This window comes from Phyllostomus hastatus, unplaced genomic scaffold (genome assembly GCF_019186645.2).
Source record: "Phyllostomus hastatus isolate PE091 unplaced genomic scaffold, TTU_PhHast_1.1 phas_contig_34, whole genome shotgun sequence".
NCBI lineage: Eukaryota > Metazoa > Chordata > Mammalia > Chiroptera > Phyllostomidae > Phyllostomus > Phyllostomus hastatus.
The window spans coordinates 1068300-1093342 of NW_025333857.1; positions in this window are offsets into that span (position 1 = coordinate 1068300).

Below are 25043 nucleotides of genomic sequence, written 5' to 3' on the forward strand. Positions count from 1 at the left end.
CAATGAGCAAAAACAAAAAGCTTTCCCACTAGGATCAGGAACAAGACAAGGATGCCTGCTTTCACTGCTCTTATTCAACATAGTATTGGAAGTCCTAGCCACAGCAATCAGACAAGAAAAGGAAATAAAAGGTATCCAAATTGGAAAGGAGAAAGCAAAACTGACATTGTTTGCAGATGGCATGATAATGTACATAAAAAATCACATAGACGTCACCAAAAACTGCTCAACCTAATAAAATAATTTGGCAAAACAGCAGGATACAAACTCAATATTTCGAAATCAAAGGCATTTTTGTATACCAACAATGAAATATCAGAAACAGAAATCAGGAAAAAAATCCCATTTAATATAGCAACAAGAAAAATAAAGTACTTAGGAATAAACCTAATGAAGGAGGTAATAGACCTGTACTCAGAAAACTACACAACATTGAAGAAAGAAATTAAGGAAGACACAAACAAATGGAAGTATGTACCATGCTCATGGATTGGAAGAATTAAAATCATCAATATGTCCATACTACCCAAAGAAATTTATAGATTTAAATCAATACCTATTAGAGTGCCAATGACAAGTTTCACAGATATAGAACAAACATTTCAGAAACTTATATGGAACCATAAACAACCCCAAATTGTTGCAGTAATTTTGAGAAAGTAGAACAAAGTAGGAGGGATCACAACACTTGACATTAAATTGTAATACAAGGCCACCGTAATCAAAACAGTCTGCTATTAGCATGAGAACAGACACATGGATGAATGGAACAGAATAGAGAGCCCAGACATAAACCCACATCTTGATAGTAAATTAATATTCAACAAAGAGGGAAGGAGAATAAAATGGAGTAAAAATAGCCTCTTCAACAAATGGTGTTGGGAGATCTGGACAGCTACATGCAAAAAAAAAAAAAAATGAAACTCAATCACCAATTTACACCACACACAAAAATAAATTCAAGATGGACAAAATACTTAAATATAAGGTGTGACATCATAAAAGTCATAGAGGACAACATCAGCAGGAAAATCTCATATTTTCCACACAGCAACATCTTCACTGATATGTCCCCCTAAAGCAAGGGACATAAAAAAAAGAATAAACAAATGGGGCCTTTTCAAATTAAAAGTTTCTGCATGGCTTAAGAAAACAATATTAAAATGAAAAGAACCAACTATATGGGAAAAAATATTTGCTAACGATACCTTGGAGAAGGGTTGGATCTCCAAAATGTATAAAGAATTTGCACAACTCCACTTCAGGAAGATAAAAAATCCAATTAAAAATGGGCAAAAGACTTGCACAGACACTTCTCCAAGGAGTATGTACAGAAGGCTCAGAAACATATGAAAAGATGCTCAGCGTCACTAGCCATCAGAGAGATGCAAATTAAAACCACAATGAGATACCACTTCATACTGGTCAGAATGGCTATCATAAACAAAAAGCAAGTGTTGGAGATGATGTGCAGAAAAGGGAACCCTAGTGCACTGTTGGTGGGAATGCAGACTGGTGCAGCCATGGTGGAAAACAGTATGGAATCCCCTCAGAAAACTAAAAATGGAACTGCCTTTTGACCCAGCAATTCCACTGCTGGGATTATATTCCAAGAATCCTGAAACACCAATTCAAAAGAACCTATGCACCCCAATGTTCATAGCAGCACAATTTACAATAGCCAAGTGCTGGAAGCAACCTAAGCGCCCATCAGTAAATGAGTGGATCAGAAAGCTATGGTACATTTACATGATGGAATACTACACAACAGAAAGAAAGGAGGTCCTACCCTTTGTGGCAGCATGGATGAAAGTGGAGAGCATTATGCTAAATGAAATAAGCCAGGAGGTGAGGGACAAATACCATATGATCTCATCTTTAACTGGAACATAATCAAGAAAAGAAAAAAACATGCAAAATATAACCAGAAACATTGAAATTAAGAACAATCTGACAGTAACCAGAGGTGAGGTAGGAGGGGATAATGAGTGCAAGGGTTTTTAGGAGCCCTTGGAAACATGGGCAAAAAGGACACATGGACAAAATCAAGGGGGAGGGTGGAAGCAAGGGAGGGAGGTGCATTTGGCTGGGGTGAAGGGGAGTCATGGGGTGCCGGAGTCCAGCTCCAGCAGGTCCAGGGATTCCCAATGGAATGACGGCATCGGTGAAGGAATGACAGGAGAGGTGCAGTTTTAAGCTCAACAGCCAGGCATCTCTGCTTGGGCTCTTGAGTTGTTTATTTTTATACAGTTGGGTGTGTACATGTGGCATATGTGAAAGCAATAAAAAATGAGGTTTTTAAGGCATATTTGCTTTACCCTTATTATTCAGAAAATAGGAAGCAGCTGTCTATTGCATATTATTGTGCAAGCTTTTAGCTCCCAATCTTTGCAATTAATCAGTAACACATTTTACCACATTATATAACACCTTAATTTCTTAAAGCTTAATTTTAATCTATATATTCTAAACTTGCAAGCTGGACACGTAGCTGGGCACAGGACTGTTTTAGCTCACTGGCAAAGGCCATGAAGAAGGCTTTCATGGTCAATGTGGTTAGTATCTGTCTCTCACTTCTCACTTCAGCGCCAGAACCCTGCCATCTTGTGCAAGTAATAATCTTTGTTTTGCTCAGTCCATTCGGCTGCCTGCCATGTACCTTGGTGTTGAGGTATTTTTATTATTTGTTTCCATCTTTGATGTCTGACTGTTTATGCAATAAACACCATAAGGGTCCTGATAGCTTAAGCATTTCATAGAAAGGGAGTGTATAATAATCTTTGTAATATCCATTTATATTTACCCATCATGTCCCTTTATGATAGACTCTGGTATAGGGTAAAGGGGGATCAGTGGGCCTAGGAGTTAGAGGGAGAACAGACCATGGATACTGGTACTATGCTGACCAAATGTGTTTTTTGAATCTATGTCTAGCTCCCGGAGCCTTGGTTTCAAGGAATTGTGTAATAAGGGTGGGTGTAGGGGCTTTTGTAGTGAGTAATCCTAGGAGTCTTTTCCATTCCCATTCTTTGAACTCTCTAACCCACTTAGGAGGACACTCTGGTAGGAAGTCACTCTCCAATGAGCTGTCATTTTCTTGCTTACTTCCGAAGAACTGTATTTCTTCTGTGGAATTGCCATTTGTCCCAGTCCCATAGTAAATCACAGAGACCCTCAGCACGGGTAGTAGTACAATGATTAAGCAGAGGAGTGCCAGGTACTTCCCCCGCCGTGTCTGCTGTGCGGACATGCGGCTCCCTCTGTGACTGTGTCAGACAGCAGGGCTGGGCTGGCTCTCGGCAGTGGGGGAAAATGCAGACAATTATAATTGAACAACAATAAAATAATTATTAAAAAGCTTAAAAGTTAGTTTTATAAATATGTAACCATTCTACTTTATGCAAACATCATAATTTAAACAGGAAAGGCTTGAGTGGTATATATGAATATTTGTTCAGACTGCTTTTGCCAATATCAATGACACAAATGAAAGTGTCTTTTTATGCTATTTTATTATTTATGCTGTTACAGTTGTCCCCACTTTTCCTCTTTGCCTCTCTTGACCCAGCCCCCGACTCCCACAGTCACTCCTCCCACCAATGTTTGTGTCCATGAGTTATACATAATCCATATATGTTCTCTCACTCATCTATTCACCTTCTTTCATCCAGTTTCCACCCACTGCCCTCTGACAGCTGTTAGTCTGTTCCATATATCTACACTTTTGTTTCTATTTTGTTCATTAGATTCCACATATAATTGAGATCATATGGTATTTGTCTTTTTCTGCATATGTTATTTCACTTAGCATAATAGTGTCCAGGTCCATCCATTTTGTTACAAAGGGTAAGATTTCCTGGGGTTTTTTTCTGCTCTGTGGTATTCTATTGTGTAAATGTACCACATGTTGTGGTACATTTAAATGACTTGCATGTAGGTGGACACAGGAGTAAAAATCCTCATATTCACTGACTCGAATATGAAACCTAAAACAAAACCAAAATTATTCTTTACTCATGTTTTTTGTGTCTTTGTTGATACATCAATGTGTCTCACATAAGCACATACATTTTGTTATATATTTAAATAAATTATTCATACACAGAGAGATGATTCAGAAAGTATTTCTTGAGGCAACACACACTTTACAAGCATCCATGAGAAGATACTACCTTCCTCACACTGAGGAAATCTCTAGGATAGCCATCATTCTGATTTTCTTACCACTTCAAATGGATCTAATTTTTTATTATTAGCATCTGTAGATGTCTTAGCTTTTTAAAGAATTTATGTAAGCTTTTAAAGAATATTGTTATTTTTCTAGCATCTAACTGTGGTTTGTTCTGTTTTTGTTTTAAATCTCTAATCCGTATAGAAACTAGAATAGGTGCTCACAAAGCATATTAATTTTTGATTGTATTAAAAGCTAGGGCTTATTTTATAAATATATGGATACTTTCCAAGTCACATTGTAATCTGAGAGTTTTTAAAGAATTTTCAATAATAGTCTTCTCTAGTGCCTGAGATTTTACCAACTTGATAGAAACAGTATGTGAGATTTAATGTGCATCTTTTCATAATATTTCAAACAAAAGTATGTATATATTTCAAAATGTATGTATATATGTATATGAATACATATGTATATAATATATTTATATATCAATCATATATATGTATCACATTTGCTTTTTCAGTTCTTTAGAGATCTACCACCATTGAATGTGTTTTATTCTATTACACAAATTACCAAACCACCTCTATAATCAGTATACACATTATGTTCTTTTTGTTTTGTTTTATGTTTGCTGTTAATAAAACCAGCTTTATTAAATATCTTTATATTTATTGGTATCATTACATATTTTGAATCTAATTTCTAGAGACTGTATATATATATATATATGACAAAAATTATAGACAATTTTCATTTCAATAATTACTACCACGTCATTATTTCTAAAAAAAGTTAGTTATTGGCCAGCCAATAATGTAAGAGGTTTGTTTTTGGCCACTGTCTGGTTTCCATTTCCATCACTACTGTCTCTGTGACCTCAAATGAATAGTTTATTTTCTCTGTGCTTCAGTTTCCTCATCTCTAAATATAGAACAATAATTGAACCCACCACAGAAAATGTCTGCAATGATTTAATTAGATAAGAAAAGTGTGTAGAAACTACATATATATTGATAAATATAGGTTACATAACCATAGAGTTAATGTGGATATCTTAAATTTCTAGCTATGCCTCTGCATACTCTACTTATATGCTCATTTTGATAATATTTTTAGACAGCTGAGGATTCACAAGAGGCTAACTATAATTTTTATTTTAAATTAGAGGTTATCATTTATATTTCTTCCATTATGTACAATTTATAAGTAAAACTTGTAATTTCCATAAATACTGTGTTTTCATGAAGTTTAATGCTACTGATTGGTTGGAATTATTATTTTTTTCTATTAAGCAGTTTTATTTATAATACAGCATTTTTTGTATTATTTCCTGCAGAAGTTATAAAAGATATTTGATTTATGGAAAATTATAATTTTATTAATATTTCTTCCTGATGTCCAACTATGTGTGTTAGGACAGAAAATATCATGCTTATTTAAGCACTATTTTTTTTTCTGAGTCAGATCTATTAAACTATTGTGTAGTAAATGAAGCATTTAAGATATAATGAAATGTTTATTCACTTGTTTAGCTCAGAAAAAAAATATGCAATATTGCTTCTTTGGCATCTTTCCCTATAGAATACTCATGCTTAATTCTCTAGAAACTGGCTTTTTTAATTTAATGTTTTATGGCTACATTGCATTCATGCATTACTTCTATATTTCTTTTCAAATGAATTTGATTGTGTTACAATAAAATAGGCTTGTCCCCAGGTGATAATCAGAAAAGGCAAATCTTGTAGAGGTAGAGAATGAGAGAATCATAGAGGGAAAATTATCTTACAGAGCATTCTGTCAATAAAAACAATGCTTTTTAATATGAGTAAACAGACCAAGGATATTTAAGGTGTTTGCCTGAGCATACAAAGCTAATGAAAGCAGATTTGGAATAAGAATACAGATTTTTCCCATTTAAAGCCTATTCTACAGTGGTGACAGCTTTTTCTAATTAATGTATAAACCAATATGTCACTTAAACTATGTATTTGTGTGGAGGATACTGGCCAGCAGTATCCATCCCTGCTGTGGATGCTCATCGAAACATGAGAAAGACATACAAAAGGACAACCAAGTCCTGTGGGGAAATAGGGATGGAACGGTCATTCTCTCTAGTAGAGAGTGCATTGAGCCCCTGCCTGAGTAGGTTTTTATTAAGAATACAGACACAGCTTGTGGATTCCAGTCTGGCAGGGAAGATCAAAAGGGAATAGGTGTTTTCAAAGTATCTAAGAGAACTCCCGCTGGGATTCTGGGCTGAGACTTTGTGTTTCATCACTTAAAAAGACTATAGGACCTAAAAGGCTAGTCCTGTTTCCTGCCCATGCCTTCATATTCTAATTCAGTAGCATCCTCCAGCAAGCAGATCTCACAGGATTTGCATATTCTATGTTCCAGGTCAGATTACCCCAGGGGTCTGCCGACTCTGGTCTGGACTGCACTGCCCCTGTTATTTCCGCAGGCCTGAGTTGGGCAGAGGAGACAAAGACAGCCAGGAGACTTGGATTTCTTACAAGTAAGAACAAGAACTCAGGCTTTGACAAAGCCAAGGGGGCAGGGGTTGGTCAATCACCCCTTCATTTCCACAGCCCCGAGTCACCTCCCTGAGGCCTTCTTGTGATCATGCCTGTCTTAAGTAATTCCCACCTTGGGAAATCTTACCCGTCATTGGCTAACTGATCAAGCCTAGGAGGCCAGGCACAGAACAGGCAGCTTTCATGCCAGGGAGATAAGTTTTGTCTCTTTAGTGGCTCCTGGTCTGGAGGTGTCTCACTCAGCCTATGTCATGGGGGGTTACAGCTTCCTGGGACCAGGCAGGGCGGGCCCCAACATATTTGAATAAACTACCTTAGGAATTTGACTATTTTCACAATAAGTACACTAATATCTTCTCACTCTCTAAAAATCAGTATAATCTGAAGAATATTTGACTGATTACACTTAACACATTTAGCTATGTGGTAGAAAGTGCTTGTAAAAATGTGTAATACTGATATGCTCTCAGATAATCACTTTATATAGGTCTTTTTCTCCAACTGTCTCTAAATCCATCTCATTTTTAAATTGCCTGACTAGGCAAAACCTAATAACTGAAACCTAACACCAAAAAGTTTTAATGATTCTTTTTGAAAAATCTGCTCTTCCAAAAAAATATGTAGTTTTACTCAATTTCCTTGCCTTCTATTTTAGTTACATCATTTACAAAATGGGTCCACTTCAGGATCCTGGGCTGTGGATTTGCTAGAGAAACCCATCTGTATGTCATTACTCTGGGACTCAGCCTGATGGGACATCTACATCATAGAGAATGTTCTTATAACCAACAGCAGAAGCACAAGCAGAAAAACCCAAATGCACAAATATATTTCAAGTCTCTGTTAGCCTGATAGCTGCCAATATTCCATTGAACGAAGCAAGATACATGAGTAAGATCTAGTGCAGTGGTGGGAAAAAATATTCTGTCCACCATAAGTCTGTTTCAAGTGTTGGATATATTATGCAACTAACCAGGAGTCAAGAATGGTTTAAATAGTTTCATCTACCACACATATTTACCCTCACTTTCATCCAGTCTTCAAATTACTTATTACCATATACAGGGTTGGGCAACAGTAGGTTATCAGTTGTTCAAATGGAAAATAATATAATACTAGAAAATACAAAAATAAGTTGTTTTCCATACTCACAACTATAAACCTACTTTTGCACCCCTGTATATATTACTTAAGTTCAAGAATCAAATTTTCTGTTCAAATAGAGCTACACTTTAGTCCTCCAAAATCCTTAGTTGAGAAATTATTCTTGATAGTACTTTCCAAATCATGGACAGGCAATGCCTTTAAGTAACAAATTTCTGTTACTTACTATCTTGGATAGAACTTTGATAATGAATTGTGCATTTCCTGTCATTCTTCATCCTAGCAGACTAAATGTAACTTGACTGTTTAAATAAATTAAGGTCATAATTATACATATCAATTACTTTTCCATGGAATAGCACCTTTTCACACCTTTTCATTTTGAGTAGTTGCTTATTTTTGTAGATATTTTTCTTTTCCTTTTTTTAGCATTTTGAAGTTGTTTGTAGTGAATCATATAATATAGAAGTAAATTGTGACATTTCATTCAATAGTTATAAACTTTAAAACCAAATATCCTAATCTGATGTAATTTAATTTCTAGTAATAACAATAAGTAGATTCTGAAGGAAAGCCAGTGAATACATGTATAATTAAATTATATAAGTTTTAGTGTATGCAATATATAATTTCACAGTTAATCAATTTAAATTCTTTCTGGATGAATTCCAAATAAGAGAGATATTGCTAATTCATTCTTTCTTGCTTTGCCTAATAAGTAATATTAATATTAAATAGTATACTTGCATGATCATCATGTTGCTATCAATGTGTGGGAAGAGGCTTCAAAGTGATGAGTTATAATGATATTCATAATTCTCAACATTTATAATCCTATACCCCTTTTATATGAACTAGGGTAACTGATAATTCAAATTTATTTTATAGTTTTTCTTTCTACCACAAAACCTATGTATTGTTACTGGAAAAACTATTTCTATTTACAACAGGCATCTCCTCAAAGATTAATATCTATGGGAAAAGCTAAATAAGCCCCTTAATTTCAACACATCAATTGTATAATGAGTGAGGAAATTTTTCATATATTGACTTTTGCTATAATGATGAGATTAAAAGAACATCTGATTTAAATTTAGGTTTTACCTTTCATAGTACTGTCAAAGAAAAATTGAGGAATAGACAAGCTGTTAAAATGATAATGGTAATGATTATGCTGCTGCTGATAATAGTATTAATAATTATCATCATCATCATTATTAACTGTATTATAGGCGATTTTAAGTGCTTTACCTGCATTGTGGCACTAATTTATCATGCCAAATCCATGTGATAATATTATTATTTCTTCATTTTTAGGTATTAAATATTTGGTACTATTATTTATAGCCTCACTTTTATTGTATTCTTCCATTACCATTTTGTCCCCTATAACCCCCTCACCCCCACAATCACTGCACTGCTGTCCATGTTCATGAATCCTTTTTCCTTTTTTGCTCATTCCCTACTCCCCTTAGCTATCATCCTGATCTCTATCTATGATTCTGTCTCTACTTTGCTTGTTAGTTCAGTTTGTTCATTAGATTCCACATATAAGTGAAATCATATGGTATTTATCTTTCTCTCACTGGCTTATTTCACTTAGCATAATGTTATCCTGGACCATCCATACTGTTACAAGGGGTAAAATTTTCTTCTTTTTGGGGGGTGAGTAATATTCCAAGATATAAATGCCCCATAGTTGTTTTATCCACTCATCTATTGAAGGACACTTGGGCTGCCTCCATATCTTGGTGATTGTACAAAACACTGCAATGAATATAGGAGTGCTTATGTTCTTTTGATTTAATGTTAAATCTCTTCAGATATATTCCCAGAAATGGCATCACTGGGTCAAAAGGGTAGACCTCATGTTAAGATCAAAACAAGTTTCAAAAAAATTTAAAAATATTGAAATCATCAAACATCTTCTCTGACCACAATGCTATGAAACTAGATATCAACTAGAAGAGGAATACTGAAAAAAAAAACCACAAAGATACTGAAACTAAATAACATGTTATTAAACAATGAATGGGTCAACAATGAGATCAAGGAAGAAATCAAGAGATAGCTTGAAACAAATGCAAATGACACAACAATCCAAAATCTGTGGGGCACTGGGAAAGCAATTCTAAGAGGGAATTCAAGGCATTACAGGTCTTTTCTTTGGAGGTGGTGGGTGGGGGAGCTCAAATAAACAATCCAATTTTACACTTAAAGGAACTTGAAAAGAACAACACACAAAGCCCAAAAGTGAGTAGAAGGAAGGAAATAATAAATATTGGAGTAGATATAAATGGAACAGAGTCTAAAAAATGATACAAAAAAAATCAGTGAAGACAAGAGGTTTTTTTTAAAAGATAAACAAGATTGACAAACTTTTAACAGGATTTATTAAGAAAAAAGAGAGAGGACCCAATCAATAAAATCAGAAATGAAAGAGAATTAACAACTAACACCAAAAAATTGCAAAGGATTGTAAGAAAATATTATAAACAACTATATGCCAACAAACTGGACAACCTGGATGAAATGGATAAATTTATGGAAATATAAATTCTTCCAAAACTAAATCAGAAAGAATCAAAGAATTTGAATACACAGATTCCACATGATGGGACTAAAGCAGTAATCAAGCAACTCCCAACAAATAAAAGGCCAGGGCTGGATGGCTTCACAGGTGAATTTTAGCCAACATTCCAAGAAGAAATAACACCTCTTCTTCTCAAACTATTTCAAAAAATTCAAGATGAGGGAAGTCCCCCAAGCTCATTTTAGGAGGCCAGCATTAGCCTAATTCCAAAACCAGATAAAGACACTGCAGAAAAAGAAAATTATAGGCCAATATTCCTGATGAACATAGACGCTAAAATCCTCAACAAAACATTAGCAAATCGAATACAGTAATACATCAAAAAGATCATACACCATGCTCAAATAAGATTTATTCTGATAATGCCAGATTGGTACAACATTCATAAATCAATAAATGTGACTCATCTCATAAACACAATGAAAAATGAAGACCACATGATCATATAAATAGATGAAAAAAACTGATAAAATCCAGCACCCTTTTATGAAAAAACTCTCAGCCAAGTGGAATTAGAGGGAGCAATCCTAAACATAGTAAAAGCCAAATATCACAAACCCACTGCCAGCATCGTCCCCTCTAAGATCAGGAATAAGACAGATGTGTTCACTTTCACCTTTCTTATTCAACCTAATATTGGAAGTCCTAGCAATCAAACAAGAATAATAAATAAGTCTTATTTTTAGATAACAAATCCGAAGGTCAAAATATGTTGTTAATTTCAACAACAAATGGTGAAACTGTTGTCTAAAACAGGATATATCTGATCTGACAGATTATGTCCTTAATAAATATATAATACTGCCTCCTAAAGGCACTGTTTTTTCTTTCAGTCAATGATAACTATGACTCAATTCATTTAATGGTTTGTATCATTATTAATGATATTTCCTGAATGATTTTTATAATCCTCAAGTTAAAAATAAAATTCCAATGTATTTCATTGTATCATATTTACATTGTAATTGGGTTGATTTTTTGTGTCTATTTTCCATTTCAAAAACTAATAAAAATGGCCTTTATATAAGAGGAATATTATGAAAACAAATGAAAAGTATATGCATGTTTAGAATATACTGATAAGGTCGTATCTGGTCATTACTCACATATGAATGAGCTTCTTTGAATCTGGACCTCTTTTATGAAACACACAGTATTTTAAGACCTCTGTAGAACAGGGATGCTAACATTTAAGTTCTGCAAGGGACTACATGGAAGGTACCTAATGGTTTTATACAATTCTCTATGTTCTAGGTATTCTGCATATCCCATCAGTTTTTAGTGTTCCATTTTTTATTTTTTGTACACTCATTTTAAATAATTTTGCTACAAATTTTTTTTACATTAACCTTAACTTATAGAAGACTTTAACCAATTTTGTACTAGTCTGGAAAAAAAATGAACAAAAGCAATGAGGATATATAATGCTGCCACAAAAGCTTAAAATCAACTGAAGAGAACTCATCTTTTCTCCAGCATTATAGTTTTGTGGATTTTTTTGCTCTGGAAAAGGTGTCCTATCTTGATTTAAACAAATTGTAACTCTGCATCCATAGTAAACTAAATTTTTAAGATGCCTTATTTTTACTTTGAAAACACATTTACAAGAAGTAAAACTTTGAAGTTTTTCTTAATTTTAAGAGCACCAGCATAGTCATTAGAGCTCAATCAGTGATCATTTGAGTTGATTATCAGTAACATTGTTGAATAAAATGACTCTCTAATGACATCATAAGTTAAAACACAGTTACACACATTTTTTTAACATTCTATGCAATGTACATTCTTCTAATAAGTATACTGTATTCTAACATTTTTACTCAATATAAAAATGTTAGTATTATTAGAATTTTTAATCCTTTTTAGCAAAACATTTTAAATGGAAATTGAACTTTTTCTTCTCAAGCTATGGAATTAGTGTATAAATCTTGGCTAACATTTTCTTTGCTTTCTATCATAATGTAAATTGCAATTAAAGGTATGTGTTCCTTAAGAATCTTGGTCACCTGTTTTCACTCTTTCTAATTATTATCTCTGACAATTGCTAAAAGAAGCTTGTGCATATCAGATTCTAATTTATGACAGATGCTCAGTTAAGTAACTCAGGGTTTATTGTTTTTACTTTCTACTTACTTTAGGGCATTTTTGGACAAATATCCAACTTAAGGCATGTAAAAGAACTATATTAATCATTTTATTGTGGGTCTATGTGTTTGAATTAAGCAACATTAATTATATGATAGCAACCAGATTTATTCTAAAAAATATGAGATTTTTCAAATTCAGCCTTCCTGATGCTTAATCTTTGTTAGCAATTAATTTGATAACTTTTGTTATACAGTATATTGATTATGTTATAATTTAACTTTAAAATTATTAGTTGACTAAAGAGGCATTAGCCTCAGGTTAAACTTTTAGTTACAATTATTTTGGCCTTAGTCAATAATATTAAAATGAAAATTAGGAAACTGCAGTAATTTGCACTTGAAATCACACTGCTTATGCTAATTACAGCATAAAAAGTATATCAGCAGTAACTGTCCTTTCAAATAAACACAGTGGAAAATCAGTCATCAGCAATTTTCCTAGGGTTATTGTTTCATCCTGATGATGATCACCATCATCATCTAATTATAGGTCATTAATTAAAATGGTAGTTATTCAATTTACAAACAGACCTCATGTATTTTATTTTTATATCATTTACACTGTCCATCAGTACTGTGGAATGGAATAGGCTGAAGTAACTAATTTTCTATAGTTGATAAACTGAGCCGCAGAATGGTTGAGTTGCTTGGATCTAAGCATACAGAGATAAGTGGTAGAACTAAGATGGCCTGAGCCTTCAAATAGCTATTACTACTGTTGACCCTTTTACATATTCTGCCAACACAGGCATATTAACATGAGGGAATTAATTTGCTCAATGTTGCATGGTTAGCATGAGACAGGTCCAGGGTTGTAAGTACAGGGATATGTAATGCTGTGCAGAGAGATTCCCTTCTGATAAATCACATACACAATCACTTCTAGGCAAAAATATTCCCAAGTGCATACCATGTGCACTTTCTTTCCAAAGCATAATGCTTTGGGATATATGCTATTGCAGAATAGAATCTTTGAAATTTAACAGAGGTTGTTTTAATCACCATTCCTTATAAATTTTAAAAACTAATAGTAAATGGTAAAAACAGGAAAAAAAACCTGTAGGCAATGAAAAGGAATTAGAATTCTTGGCCAGAAACAGACATGTGGGGCCTATTATACTATTGTTGGAGTGTTTGGACTCCTTGGCTATCGGATTATCACTAGGATAGACTGCTCTGGAGAAATTATCTTCAAAAGACAAACAATGGTTTGTAAAATAAACAACTTAACGGCCTTAGATTACTTTATAGTGATAGTAGGATTTACATGGAGCTAAGGAAAAATATCACTGATATTCTGTCACAGGAATCCAGGGAAACTGATAAATCAGGAACTGGTATAACCTAAGGCTTTACAGAAGTAGAAACAGATGCCCACTTCATGGTAGTCCAGAACTTTCGATTCATTCATAGGCTTTGCTCAAAAAAACTTTATATACTTTGTTATCCCTGAGAATATAGGAAGTAGTTGTTTGAATTTGTTACTCCTTGTAAAATAGCAGCTATGTATTAACATTTTTTAAAATGATTTTTACAAGAGGTCACTAAAGAGAATAAGTCAAGTCCTAAAAAAGTGTCTTCACTGTATCTATCAGTTTGTTTCTGTTTGTTTGTTTAGACTCTAATATACTGTTGGTTCATCTATGTTGTTGCCAGTGACATGATTTCATCTTTTTTATTGGCTAATACTCTGTTGTATGTGTATATATGTTTGTGTATAGTACAGATATATATATATGTGTGTATATATATATATATATATATATATATATATATATATGATACAAATATAATACATAACATTTCCTTTATCCAATTGTCTATCTGTGTATATCTAGCTTGCTTCCATATTTTGGCTATTGCTACAGTGAACATTGGGGTACACATATTTTTTCAAATTGGTGGTTTAATTTTCTTCTAATAAATACCCCAAAGTAGAATGTATATTTGGAAGTTCTATTTTTAGCTTTGGGTCCTATTGTTGCCATACAGCCAAGTGGGGTTCTGCTGCCCACTGCCCATAAACTTGGGAGGCAAAAGTTTGGTTGAAAAGGAAAGTTTTTTTTTTAATTAAAAAAGGCTGTCTAATTTTGGAAGAATAACAGACTTTTGCTTCAAAGCCCATCCCTTTAAAACTCTGAAAGGCAAATAACCCCTCCACCCTTGCCAGCTCAGTTCAAGGATGTGCTTGGAATCCCTTCTCCCATTTAAAAATACCACCTTTTGGGAAATACAGGTGGCTTGCTGGTTCGTGGAATTAGGCATCTTTTGGAGTGTGTGTGTGCTGATGTTCTTCTTGTGGCATGCTGCCCTTACCTCCAGCCACTGCCCACCACTTTTTGCACAGGAGAAGGGGTGTGAAGCTTGTCAGAACAGACCGTCTCCAGGGCCTGCTAGCTCTGGCCCCTGACCTGAAACCAGTCTTGTGAAGGGAAGAAAAGAGTGTGAGTTTCTGTGCATGCTTCATTTTATTTATTTTCCCCAAAATCCTATGCACTGTTGGAGTGTCCAAATTCCCAGCCAAATCAGGCTAATGTCCACTATGGACATCAACCTACACTGTGTCTCTGACCCTCCTTCCCCCACCATGATCCAGAAGCAGGTAGGAGGGTTTTCTACTATACAGGAGTACAGCATTTCTGCCTAGAGTGGGGCATCACCTTCTTACATGTGTGTTGTGACCTTTTCAGCCCCTTGTAGGCTCTGTGCAAAACTGTCACAGCTATGTTAGTTGTTTATTTTTTCCCCCAGAGATATGTAATCCTACCAAGCCCCAGCTCTGGTTTCAATCCTAGGCTGCCTCCTGTACTTCCTAAACCCTCTGGGGGGTCACTCCCTTCTTCACTGAAGGCAAGATGTCAATGCGGAAGGCACACCCCACTGCCTTGGGTTTTCCTCTGACCCCTCCCTTTTCCAGGGGAATGCAGCCTCTTGTGCCACATAGGGTGCCCTTGTCCCCCAGTAATCTGGCCAATGCCCCTGTTACACTATGGTAGTTCTGTTTTTAGTTTTTGATGGTCCTTGATACTGTCTCTCATAGTGACTGTACCAAATCACTATCTCAGCAACAGTGTACTGAAATTCCCTTTTCTCTACAACCTTGCCAAGACTTATTTGTTGTTGTTTTTCATAATAGCCATTCTGACAAATATGAAGTGGTATCTATTTTGGTTTTGATTTACATTTTCCTGATGATTAATGATGCTGAGCATTTTTCTTTTGGTCATCTGCATGACCTCTTTGAAGAAATAGCTGTTTGGATCCTCTGCCCATTTTTAAATGAATTGTTTGCTTTTATTATATTGAGTTGTATGACTTCTTTATGCATTTTGGATATTAATAATCTCTTATGAACTATATCTTCTCCCATTCAGTAGGCTGTCTTAATTTTGCTGGTGGTTTTCTTTACAGTGCAAATGTGTTTGAGACTGGCATAATCTCATTTGTTTATTTTTGCTTTAAAGAACTGATGGAGATGGGGATCTGGGGATGGGTGAAAAAAGGTGAAGGGCAATAACAAGTGCAAAATTCCAATTATAAAATAAGTAAGTCTTGGAGATATAATGTATAGCATAGGAAATATAGTCAATAATATCACAATAACTTTGTATGATGTCAGATTATTAGGCTTCTGATAATCTCATTATAAGGTATATAAATGTCAAATCACTGTGTTGCATACCTGAAACCCATATATGTCAACTATACTTTAATAATAAGTATTTTAAATAAGTAAGTAAGTAAGTAAATAAATAAATAAATAAATAAATAAGGAAGCAATCAAAGAGGTTCAGTTAGGGGGAGGTGATGATTAGACTTCACTCATGCATGAAGCCTGGTAGCCATCTGAATCAACTGCATTGGGGAGTTTAGAACTTCTTGGCACAAAGCAGAGAGACTCACGGAGCCTGAATTCTCCTGATATGGCCACTGTTGGCCTGCCACCCTCCTAATTTATTTCATTCACTTGCCAAGCAATTAGTACAAAACAGTTTTTGAACAGTGTCATCACATATTCCTATATAACCTGAAATGGGATTGAAAAGCATTAAATAGGGTTGGATTGTCAATAAAAGGTATGTGAAAACATCAGCATAAAAATGATCTATTCAAACAGAAATTCTTGATGAGGCAGTGAATAATTTAGGCAAAAAACTGAGGTTATTTTTTTCTGGACTTTTAAAGGTACAAAAGCCACTAAGAGGTTACTCAGGTCAAGATATAAAGACTATTCAAATCAGTAATTAAGAATCAAGAATATAATCAACACTGTTGTGTTTTTATATAGTAACAATGAACAAACTTAAAATAAAAATGAAAATTCAATTTACAATAGTATCTAAAATAATAAAATACTTACCTAGGAAGCAAAATACTTCTACACTAAAAGCAACAAAATATTGCTGAAATAAAATTAAAGATAGAGAAAAATTGTAAGAAAAGCCATCAAAGAGGCTCAGTCAGGGGGAGATGATGATTAGACTTCACTCATGCATGAAGCCTGGTAGCCATCTGGTCCAATCTGCATTCACAGATTAGAAGACTTAATATTGTTAAAATGTCCATAATACACAAAGCATTTATACATTTAATGCAATCCCTAACAAATTCAAATGGCAGTTTTGGAGGAATAGAAAAAAACCCCTACAATTTGTATGAATCTCAATAGACTCCATGTAACCAAGCACTCTTAGATAAGAAAAGCAAAGCTGGAAACCTCATACTTCCTAATTTGAAAACACTTTACAAATCTACAATAATATGAACAGTTTGGTACTTGCATAAAGACATATAGACCAATGGAACAGAATAGAAAGCCCAGTAATAACTTTTCCTGTGTAAGGTCAAGCTTTTTGACAAGGGTGCCAATATTACTCAATGGGAAAAGGACAGTATCTCTCTTTTTTACATATATTTTATTGATTATGATATTACAGTTTCCCCCTTTTCCCCCCTTTATTCCCTTCCACCTTGCACATTGCCTCCCACCCATGTTCCCACTCTGTAGTTCATGTCCATGGCTCTCTATAGAAATTCTTTGGCTTCTCCACTTCCTATAATATTCTTAACCTCCCCCTGTCTATTTTATACCTACCATTTATGCTACTTATTCCCTGTATCTTTTCCTCTACTCTCCCTCTCCCACTCCCCTGTTGATAACCCTCCATGTGATCTTTATTCTGTGATTCTGTTCTTGTTCTAGTGGTTTGCTTAGTGGTTTGTTTTTGTTTTTGTATTTTTTTAGATTTGGTTGTTAATAGTTGAAAGTTTGTTGTCACTTTACTGTTCATATTTTTAATCTTCTTTTTCTTAGATAAGTCCCTTTAACATTTCATGTATATGAAATGGGGTTCTACACAAGGGATTGTACAATCCCTCATGTACATAAGGGATTGATGATGACGAACTCCTTTAACTTGACCTTATCTGGAAAGCATTTTTTCTGCTCTTCCATACTAAACTATAGCTTTGCTGGATAGAGTAACCTTGGATGTAAATCCTTGCTTTTCATTACTTTGAATACTTCTTTCCATCGGTTTCTTTTGAGAAATCAGCTGATAGTCCAATGGGAACTTCTTTGTAGGTAACTATCTCCTTTTTTTCTTGCTGCTTTTAAGATTCTCTACTTAACTTTAATCTTGGGTAATGTAAGTATGATGTGACTCGGTGTGTTCCTCTTTGGGTCCAACTTCTTTGGGACTTGCTGATCTTTCTGGACTTCCTGGAAGTCTATTATTCCTTGGCCAGATTGGGGAAGTTCTCCTTCACTGTTTGTTCAAATAAGTTTTCAATTTATTTTTCTCCCTCTTCTCCTTCTGGCACCCCTATGATTCAGATGTTAGAATGTTTGTAGTTGTCCTAGAGTTTCCTAAGCCTCTCCTCATTTTTTTCAAATTCTTATTTCTTCATTCTGTTCTGGTTGAATGTTTATTTCTTCCTTCTGGTCCAAGCCATTGATTTGAGTCCTAGTTTCCTTCCTGTCACTGTTGGTTCCCTGCATATTTTCCTTTATTTCACTTTTCATAGACTTCATTTTTTCTTTTATTTTGCAACCATACTCAACCAAGTCTGTGAGCATCCTGATTACCAGTGTTTTGAACTCTGCATTTGATAGGTTGACTATCTCTTCATTGCTTAGTTGTATTTTTTTTTCTGGAGCTTTGATCTGTTCTTTCATTTGGGCCATTTTTTTTGTCTTGATGCACCTTTGACTAGTTAGAGGTGGAGCCTTAGATATTCGACTGGGGTGGGGCAGTCCATGATGCTGTACTGTGGTGCTATATGTAGGGGAGGGGTCTGAGAAAAAAACAGTGATGCTTGTTCAGCTCTCTGCTGGCTTTCACTCACTTCTGCTGCTAATTACAAGCAAATTGGTCCCTTCTGGTGCCAATTCCTGGATGGGTGGGTTTGTGTATGTTCTAGGACCCTGTGGATCTCTCCAATGAACTCTCTCTTATAAGGCTGGGAGTTTATCCTGCTGCCTCAACCCTCACAGTGTCTTTCAGTCTGAAGTTTTGAGGCTTTATTTCCCTGTGCTGGAACCCTGGGTTGCATGGTCTGTTTTGGTCCCCAGTTGTTCCTCCTGGTTTATCTGCATGCAAATGTGTGACCTGCAGTCTGTCAACTGCCATCTTGCCCTGAATCCTCTCTGCCCAACTGCCATCTCTGCCTCTCCTACCAGTCTGGATGAAAGTTTCTTATCTTTAACTCCTTGATTGTCAGACTTCCATACAATTTGATTTTCTGTCACTTCTGGTTGCTTTTTATTTTTAAATTTGTTGTACTTCTTCTGGTTGTGAAAGGAGGCAAAATGTACTAACCTATGCCTCCATATTGGCCAGAATTCCAGGACAGTCTCTTCCAAAAATGGTGCTCAGGGCCCTGGGTGGTTAGATAAGTGGATTGAGCATGGGCTGTGAACCAAAGGGTAGCCAGTTTAATTCCCAGTCTGGACACATGCCTGGGTTGTGGGCCAGGTCCCCAATGGTGGGCACATGAGAGGCAACCACACATTGATGTTTCTCTCCATCTCTTCCTCCTTCTGTTCCCCTCTCTAAAAATGAGTAAATAAAGTCTTTTTTTAAAAATTTAAAAAATGAAATATTAAAAAATGTTGCTCAGAAAACTGAATATATACATCAAAAAATAATGAAGTTGTACCTCTATCTTATACTATACACAAAAATTAACTCAAAATGGATTAAAGATATAAACATAAAACCTAAAATTATGAAACTCCTAGAAGAAAGCATAGGGGGAAAAACTTTATATCATTGGTCTTTGCAATTACTTTTTGTTTTGACCCCAAAAGCCAAGAAAACAAAGGCAAAAAAAAAATACACAAATGAAACTACAGCAAACTAAAGTCATTGCAGCAAAGGAAATAATCAACAAAGTGAAAAGAAGACAAACGGAATGGGAGAAAATATTTGCAGCCATATCTCATAAGTGGTAAATATCCGAAATATATAAAGAACTTCAACTCAACCACAAAAATATCTAATTTAAGAATTTTCAAAGGACTAGAATAGACCTTTCTACAAGGATGCACAAATGAGCAATAAGCATATGAAAAGATGCATCAACATAATCAATCAGGAAAATGTCAATGAAGACCACAGTAAGGTATGACCTCACAACTGTGAGTATGGCTACTATTAGGGGAAAAAAAATGATAATAACATGTTGATAAGGATGCAGAGACATTGGAACACTTATGTACTTTTGGTGATAATACAAAATGGTACAATTACTATGGGAAACGGTATGAAAGTTTCTCAGAAAATTAAAATTTGAATTACCATTTGATCCAGCTATTCCAACTTTGGGTATATATTTAAAGATTTAATAGAGGATATCAAAGGAATATTTTCACAACCCTGCTCATTTGTAACATTATTCATAGTGAAACTGGAAAAGACCAGCATTCATGCTTCCTGTCACATACTGAACCCAATAAGCAGAGACGGGGATTAAATATTTAGGGGCACTTTATTCAGATGGCCAGTGATCTGATAAGACGGCAGGCAGATTCATACCCTAACAGACCATCTTACATTTCCTTCCAAGCCAGTATTTTTATAACAGAACAAAGTGCTCTCTGAAATTTTGAAATTCAGGGAAATTTAGATAAAAACTGCAGTATTTTCACCCTGAGCAGTTAGCTGTTCCCAAGGGTGGTGGGTGGTCATCTGTCTCTCCCTGAAACACAATGGCCTGAGTCCCTCCATTTCTTCCCCAGGTAATAATCTTTAGCAGTGCCCCAGGAGGTTAGCTGTCTCTCCCAAGAGCCAGGGTGGGCCTTACCTGTAGTTTCTGAAACAATAGCATTAACATATGCAACCTTAACTAAAATTTTTCAACACTTGAGCCTCCAATCAATAGTAGAAGAGAGGTGGAAGTAGCCTAAATATCTATCAACAAATATATGAATGGGCATATAACATCCTAAATTATACCTTTGATAATATAATAGCTTTGATAAATGAAAAAATAGATTAATATTACTCAATTCTAAGAGTTTTGGGACTTCATATGTTTCATCAAGTGATAGAGGTTATAAATGGGTGATTTTGCACAAAATGATAGAGGTTATAAATAGATGATTTTTCATCTTCATATATTAAAAATAAATGTGAATTTATCTTAGATCCTTCCATTTCCAACAAAATCAAACCCTTTTTGTCAATAAAGATAGCAGAATATATACATTAGTTTTATCATAGGGTATCATGGAATGATAGGTTTTGGGGTTGAGGATGTTGTGTGATTTAAGAGATAGAGCCAGTTGAGCTGATGAAAGTGGTGATGATTTAGACACAAACTAAACATCATTCAAATTAAACAAGGAGTAAAGCTTCATTTATTTTATTGAGATAATTATCTTGGGGCATTATACACAATTGACAATGATGTGTTATACCTCAGCACTCTACACCAGTGATAAGTTGAATTGTTACCATTGGAAGGGTATGGCATTATGAGGTCAGTCCCATTGATCCACAAGAATAGTATGATAACCAAATGTATTCATTTGTCATATAATTAAGATAATGCTTCATTGCAATTTTACTCAAATTTGAGGTATTATCTGATGCACAGGGTATGAATTACAAATATATAAACAGAAAATAAGTAGGCATTAAATATGACAAAAAGAGATTGTGAATTATTAGAGATACTCCACATAACTTCTTTTCACATGCACTTATCCACATCTAACAAATGTTAAAGTTATTTTTATAGTTATTGGGGAATGACTGTTATATATGTGTGTGGGTGTGTGTATAGTTTGATCAGGTGATTTCTATAAGTGGTAAGCATTTGTGACATAAATAATGATGGAAAGATTAAGTTAAAGTATTGTTACTTCTTAATTTTATTCATTAGTTTTTATTCATTAGTTTACAATGAAAGTTAAAGTTTTTTTCAATAACATTCCAGGCATTCTAGACTATGTTACAGCCCTCTGGGGAATGTCAGCTGTCTAAACATCTGGCAGGCAGCGTAAGCAGCCAGACAGAGAACATCAACATTTTAATAGGTTTTTTTTCAATGAACATCTTCTTGTGTAAAATATTGAGACATGTCTTAAATCATGTAGATTCAGAACAATCTTTAGAAAATTCAGACATTAAATCATTGGTAATTATGTAAAAGACAAAGAAACCAAGCTTCTCTTAATTGGTTAAATATAGATTAGTACATCATATATAGCATATCAATATTTTCATATTTAACATTCATATATTGTTTGCAAATGTACATGGAGCTATTCAACAGTTTGATTCACAGTGTATCAAAGAACACAATAGTGTTCTTACTGTCTCTCCTTTGTCTCTCAATCTCTGTTATTTTCACCTGAAGTATTAAACAAAATCATTTAAGTGCTAAGACTTTTGTGTTGAAGCAATCAGAGAGGAGGATGATATTTATCCACTTGATTGAGTTAATACTGCACTTTGAATTATTTTTATAATATGAAAGAAAATAACTTTAATTTATAGAATATAATGCAAAAAAGGAACCTATGATAGTCTAGTCAGTCTCCCAAAACAGGTACCACAGACTGGAAGGCTTAAACAACAGAAATTTGTTTTCTTACAGTTCTAGAGGCTAGAAGTCCAAGATCAAGGCACAGACAAGTTTGGTTTCTGTTAAGACCTTTCTTTTTGGCTTTCAGAAGGTACTTTCTCACTGTGTCCTCTTTAGCCTTTTCTTTTTCTCCCTTTTAGGACAAGGAAAGGGGTGGGGAGGATAGTTGATGTATCATTATTTCTGGTATTTTCCTTTTTAATTTTTACTACTTTTGACATTTACAGTAAGAAAATTTATTATCAGTCACTGGTTCAATATAAATGTATTTGCATGACTGTTGGGACTTTAAAATCATCACCTTTGCCAGGCAACTGAAGATGCAATAAATAATGGATTTCAAGCCATCTACCACCAATCATTTAACATTCACCACTCAGGAACAATAGCATCTGAAGCAACAGTTACCTCTTGAAAAATGATTGCCACTTTTAAGGGTTAAGTGAAAACCGTTTAGTCTAAGTTTTAATGATTTTTAATGGTTTAGTATAGAACACAAATATATATGTTTATTTTTATTTTTAATTGAATATAGAATATACATAAAGAGGTCTTTTATAATAATTTGCTCTCAAGGAAGAACCACTGTATGCTCTTTTGTTAAAAATATGTGAGAATATAAACTAAATTATTTCTTGAAAAATAATTGTTAAAACATTTCAAAATTATAAGTGACATGAGAAAGGTTCTTTAGAATTGAAATGGCATTCTTTTAAATCTTTAATGGATTAGTCAGTTATGGTTATAATTAAGTCATTTATCTTTGAATTCAGGAAAAAATATAAAGTCAAAACCAACCAAATTCCTTGAGCAAGCTAGCCACATTTGTTCCCATTACTTACTCCTTTGAAATAGTTTCCCTAGCAGGTGCTCAGGAATTTTCTCTTGTAAGCTTGGTCTTCAGGTATCCATTGCTTAAAAAACAAACAAAAAATGGAAATTATTTAAAATACAGACAGTTTGAAGGATGGTTATTAGGTTTATTAAAGATTTATCAAAGGATCTGATTCAAAGGAAAAAAAAAGGAAACTAGTTGTGAACTGGTTATTTTCTTCTTGGACACAGAACAATGAAGAAGAGAAGCCAGTACTGTCCTATAACAAGACACTTCCTGCAGGTTTCCTGCAAGCAAGTCTGCACCTAGATTGTATGCTCAAAGGCTCTATCACAGTATGCTGTGTGGAAGATAAATTTAGTGGGGTGACATTGGTTAATAAAATTATATGGGTTTTAGGTGTAGAATTCTATGATCTATTATCTATATGTTGTATTGTGTGTTCACCACCTCACATCGATCTTCTTCCACCCCTTTATTCCCCCTTAACCTTCTACTACCCCTCTCTACCCTACTTCACCTCTAGTAATCACCGTACTGTCTCTGTTTTGTTTGTTTGTTTATTTGTTTGTTTGTTTCTCATGAGGATGCTATTCCTATCAGATTATGACCCTACTCTTGCAAACTCATTTAATCTTAAATTATTTTTTTTTAGATTTTATTTTTTAATTTTTTTAGAGAGGGGAGGGAGATAGAGAGAGAGAGAAACATCAATGTGCGGTTGCTGGGGGTTATAGCCTGCAACCCAGGCATGTACCCTGGCTGGGAATCAAATCTGAGACACTTTGGTTCACAGCCCATGCTCAATCCACTGAGCTACGCCAGCCAGGGCAAACTCATTTAATCTTAATTGCTTCCTTAAGAACCCTGTCTCCAAATACAGTCACATTCAGGATTAGAATTTTAACACAGAAATTTATAGAGACACAATTCAGTTTATATCAGAATCTAACTCTCAATTTTAGTATGAAAAATGACAAGAAAGGGGAAAAACATATGTCACTATGAAAAAAAGACCACTTTCATGAAATAAACTGTACTTCATAGTCTAAAACTATGAAGCAACATTGGTTTTCTTCCCATAGTTTCTTCAAATCTTCTCTCAGTGTTAGTTTATGCACACCTGTGTAAAACACACACATTCCAAAGCTTTTTGAGTTGTGTTATTTTCATCAGAGGAATGGTCTCATTTAAGAATTTAAGGCATATAACCCCATTGAATAATAAAAATTCTGAATTACATTTAACTTAAAGCATCTCCCTTTTCCCAGTATAGCTTTATTTCCATGGGTTGTTTGGCTTCTTTGCCTCTCTACTCCATCAGACCATGTCTTTTTTTAAAAACTCCAGAAAGTAAATATTTACAATAAGACTCTTTGAAACTCCTCTCATTGCTTAAGATGAAGAGGACCCCCACACAAACTTCCTGATGTCCCTCCACAAGCCACTCATCATCCCAGGAGTTACCACCTTTGTCAAAGATATAGAAAGACATATTCTGTTTAATTTTCTTTCTATTTACTACTGCAACAGCTGATATAACCTAAGGGTGGAGATC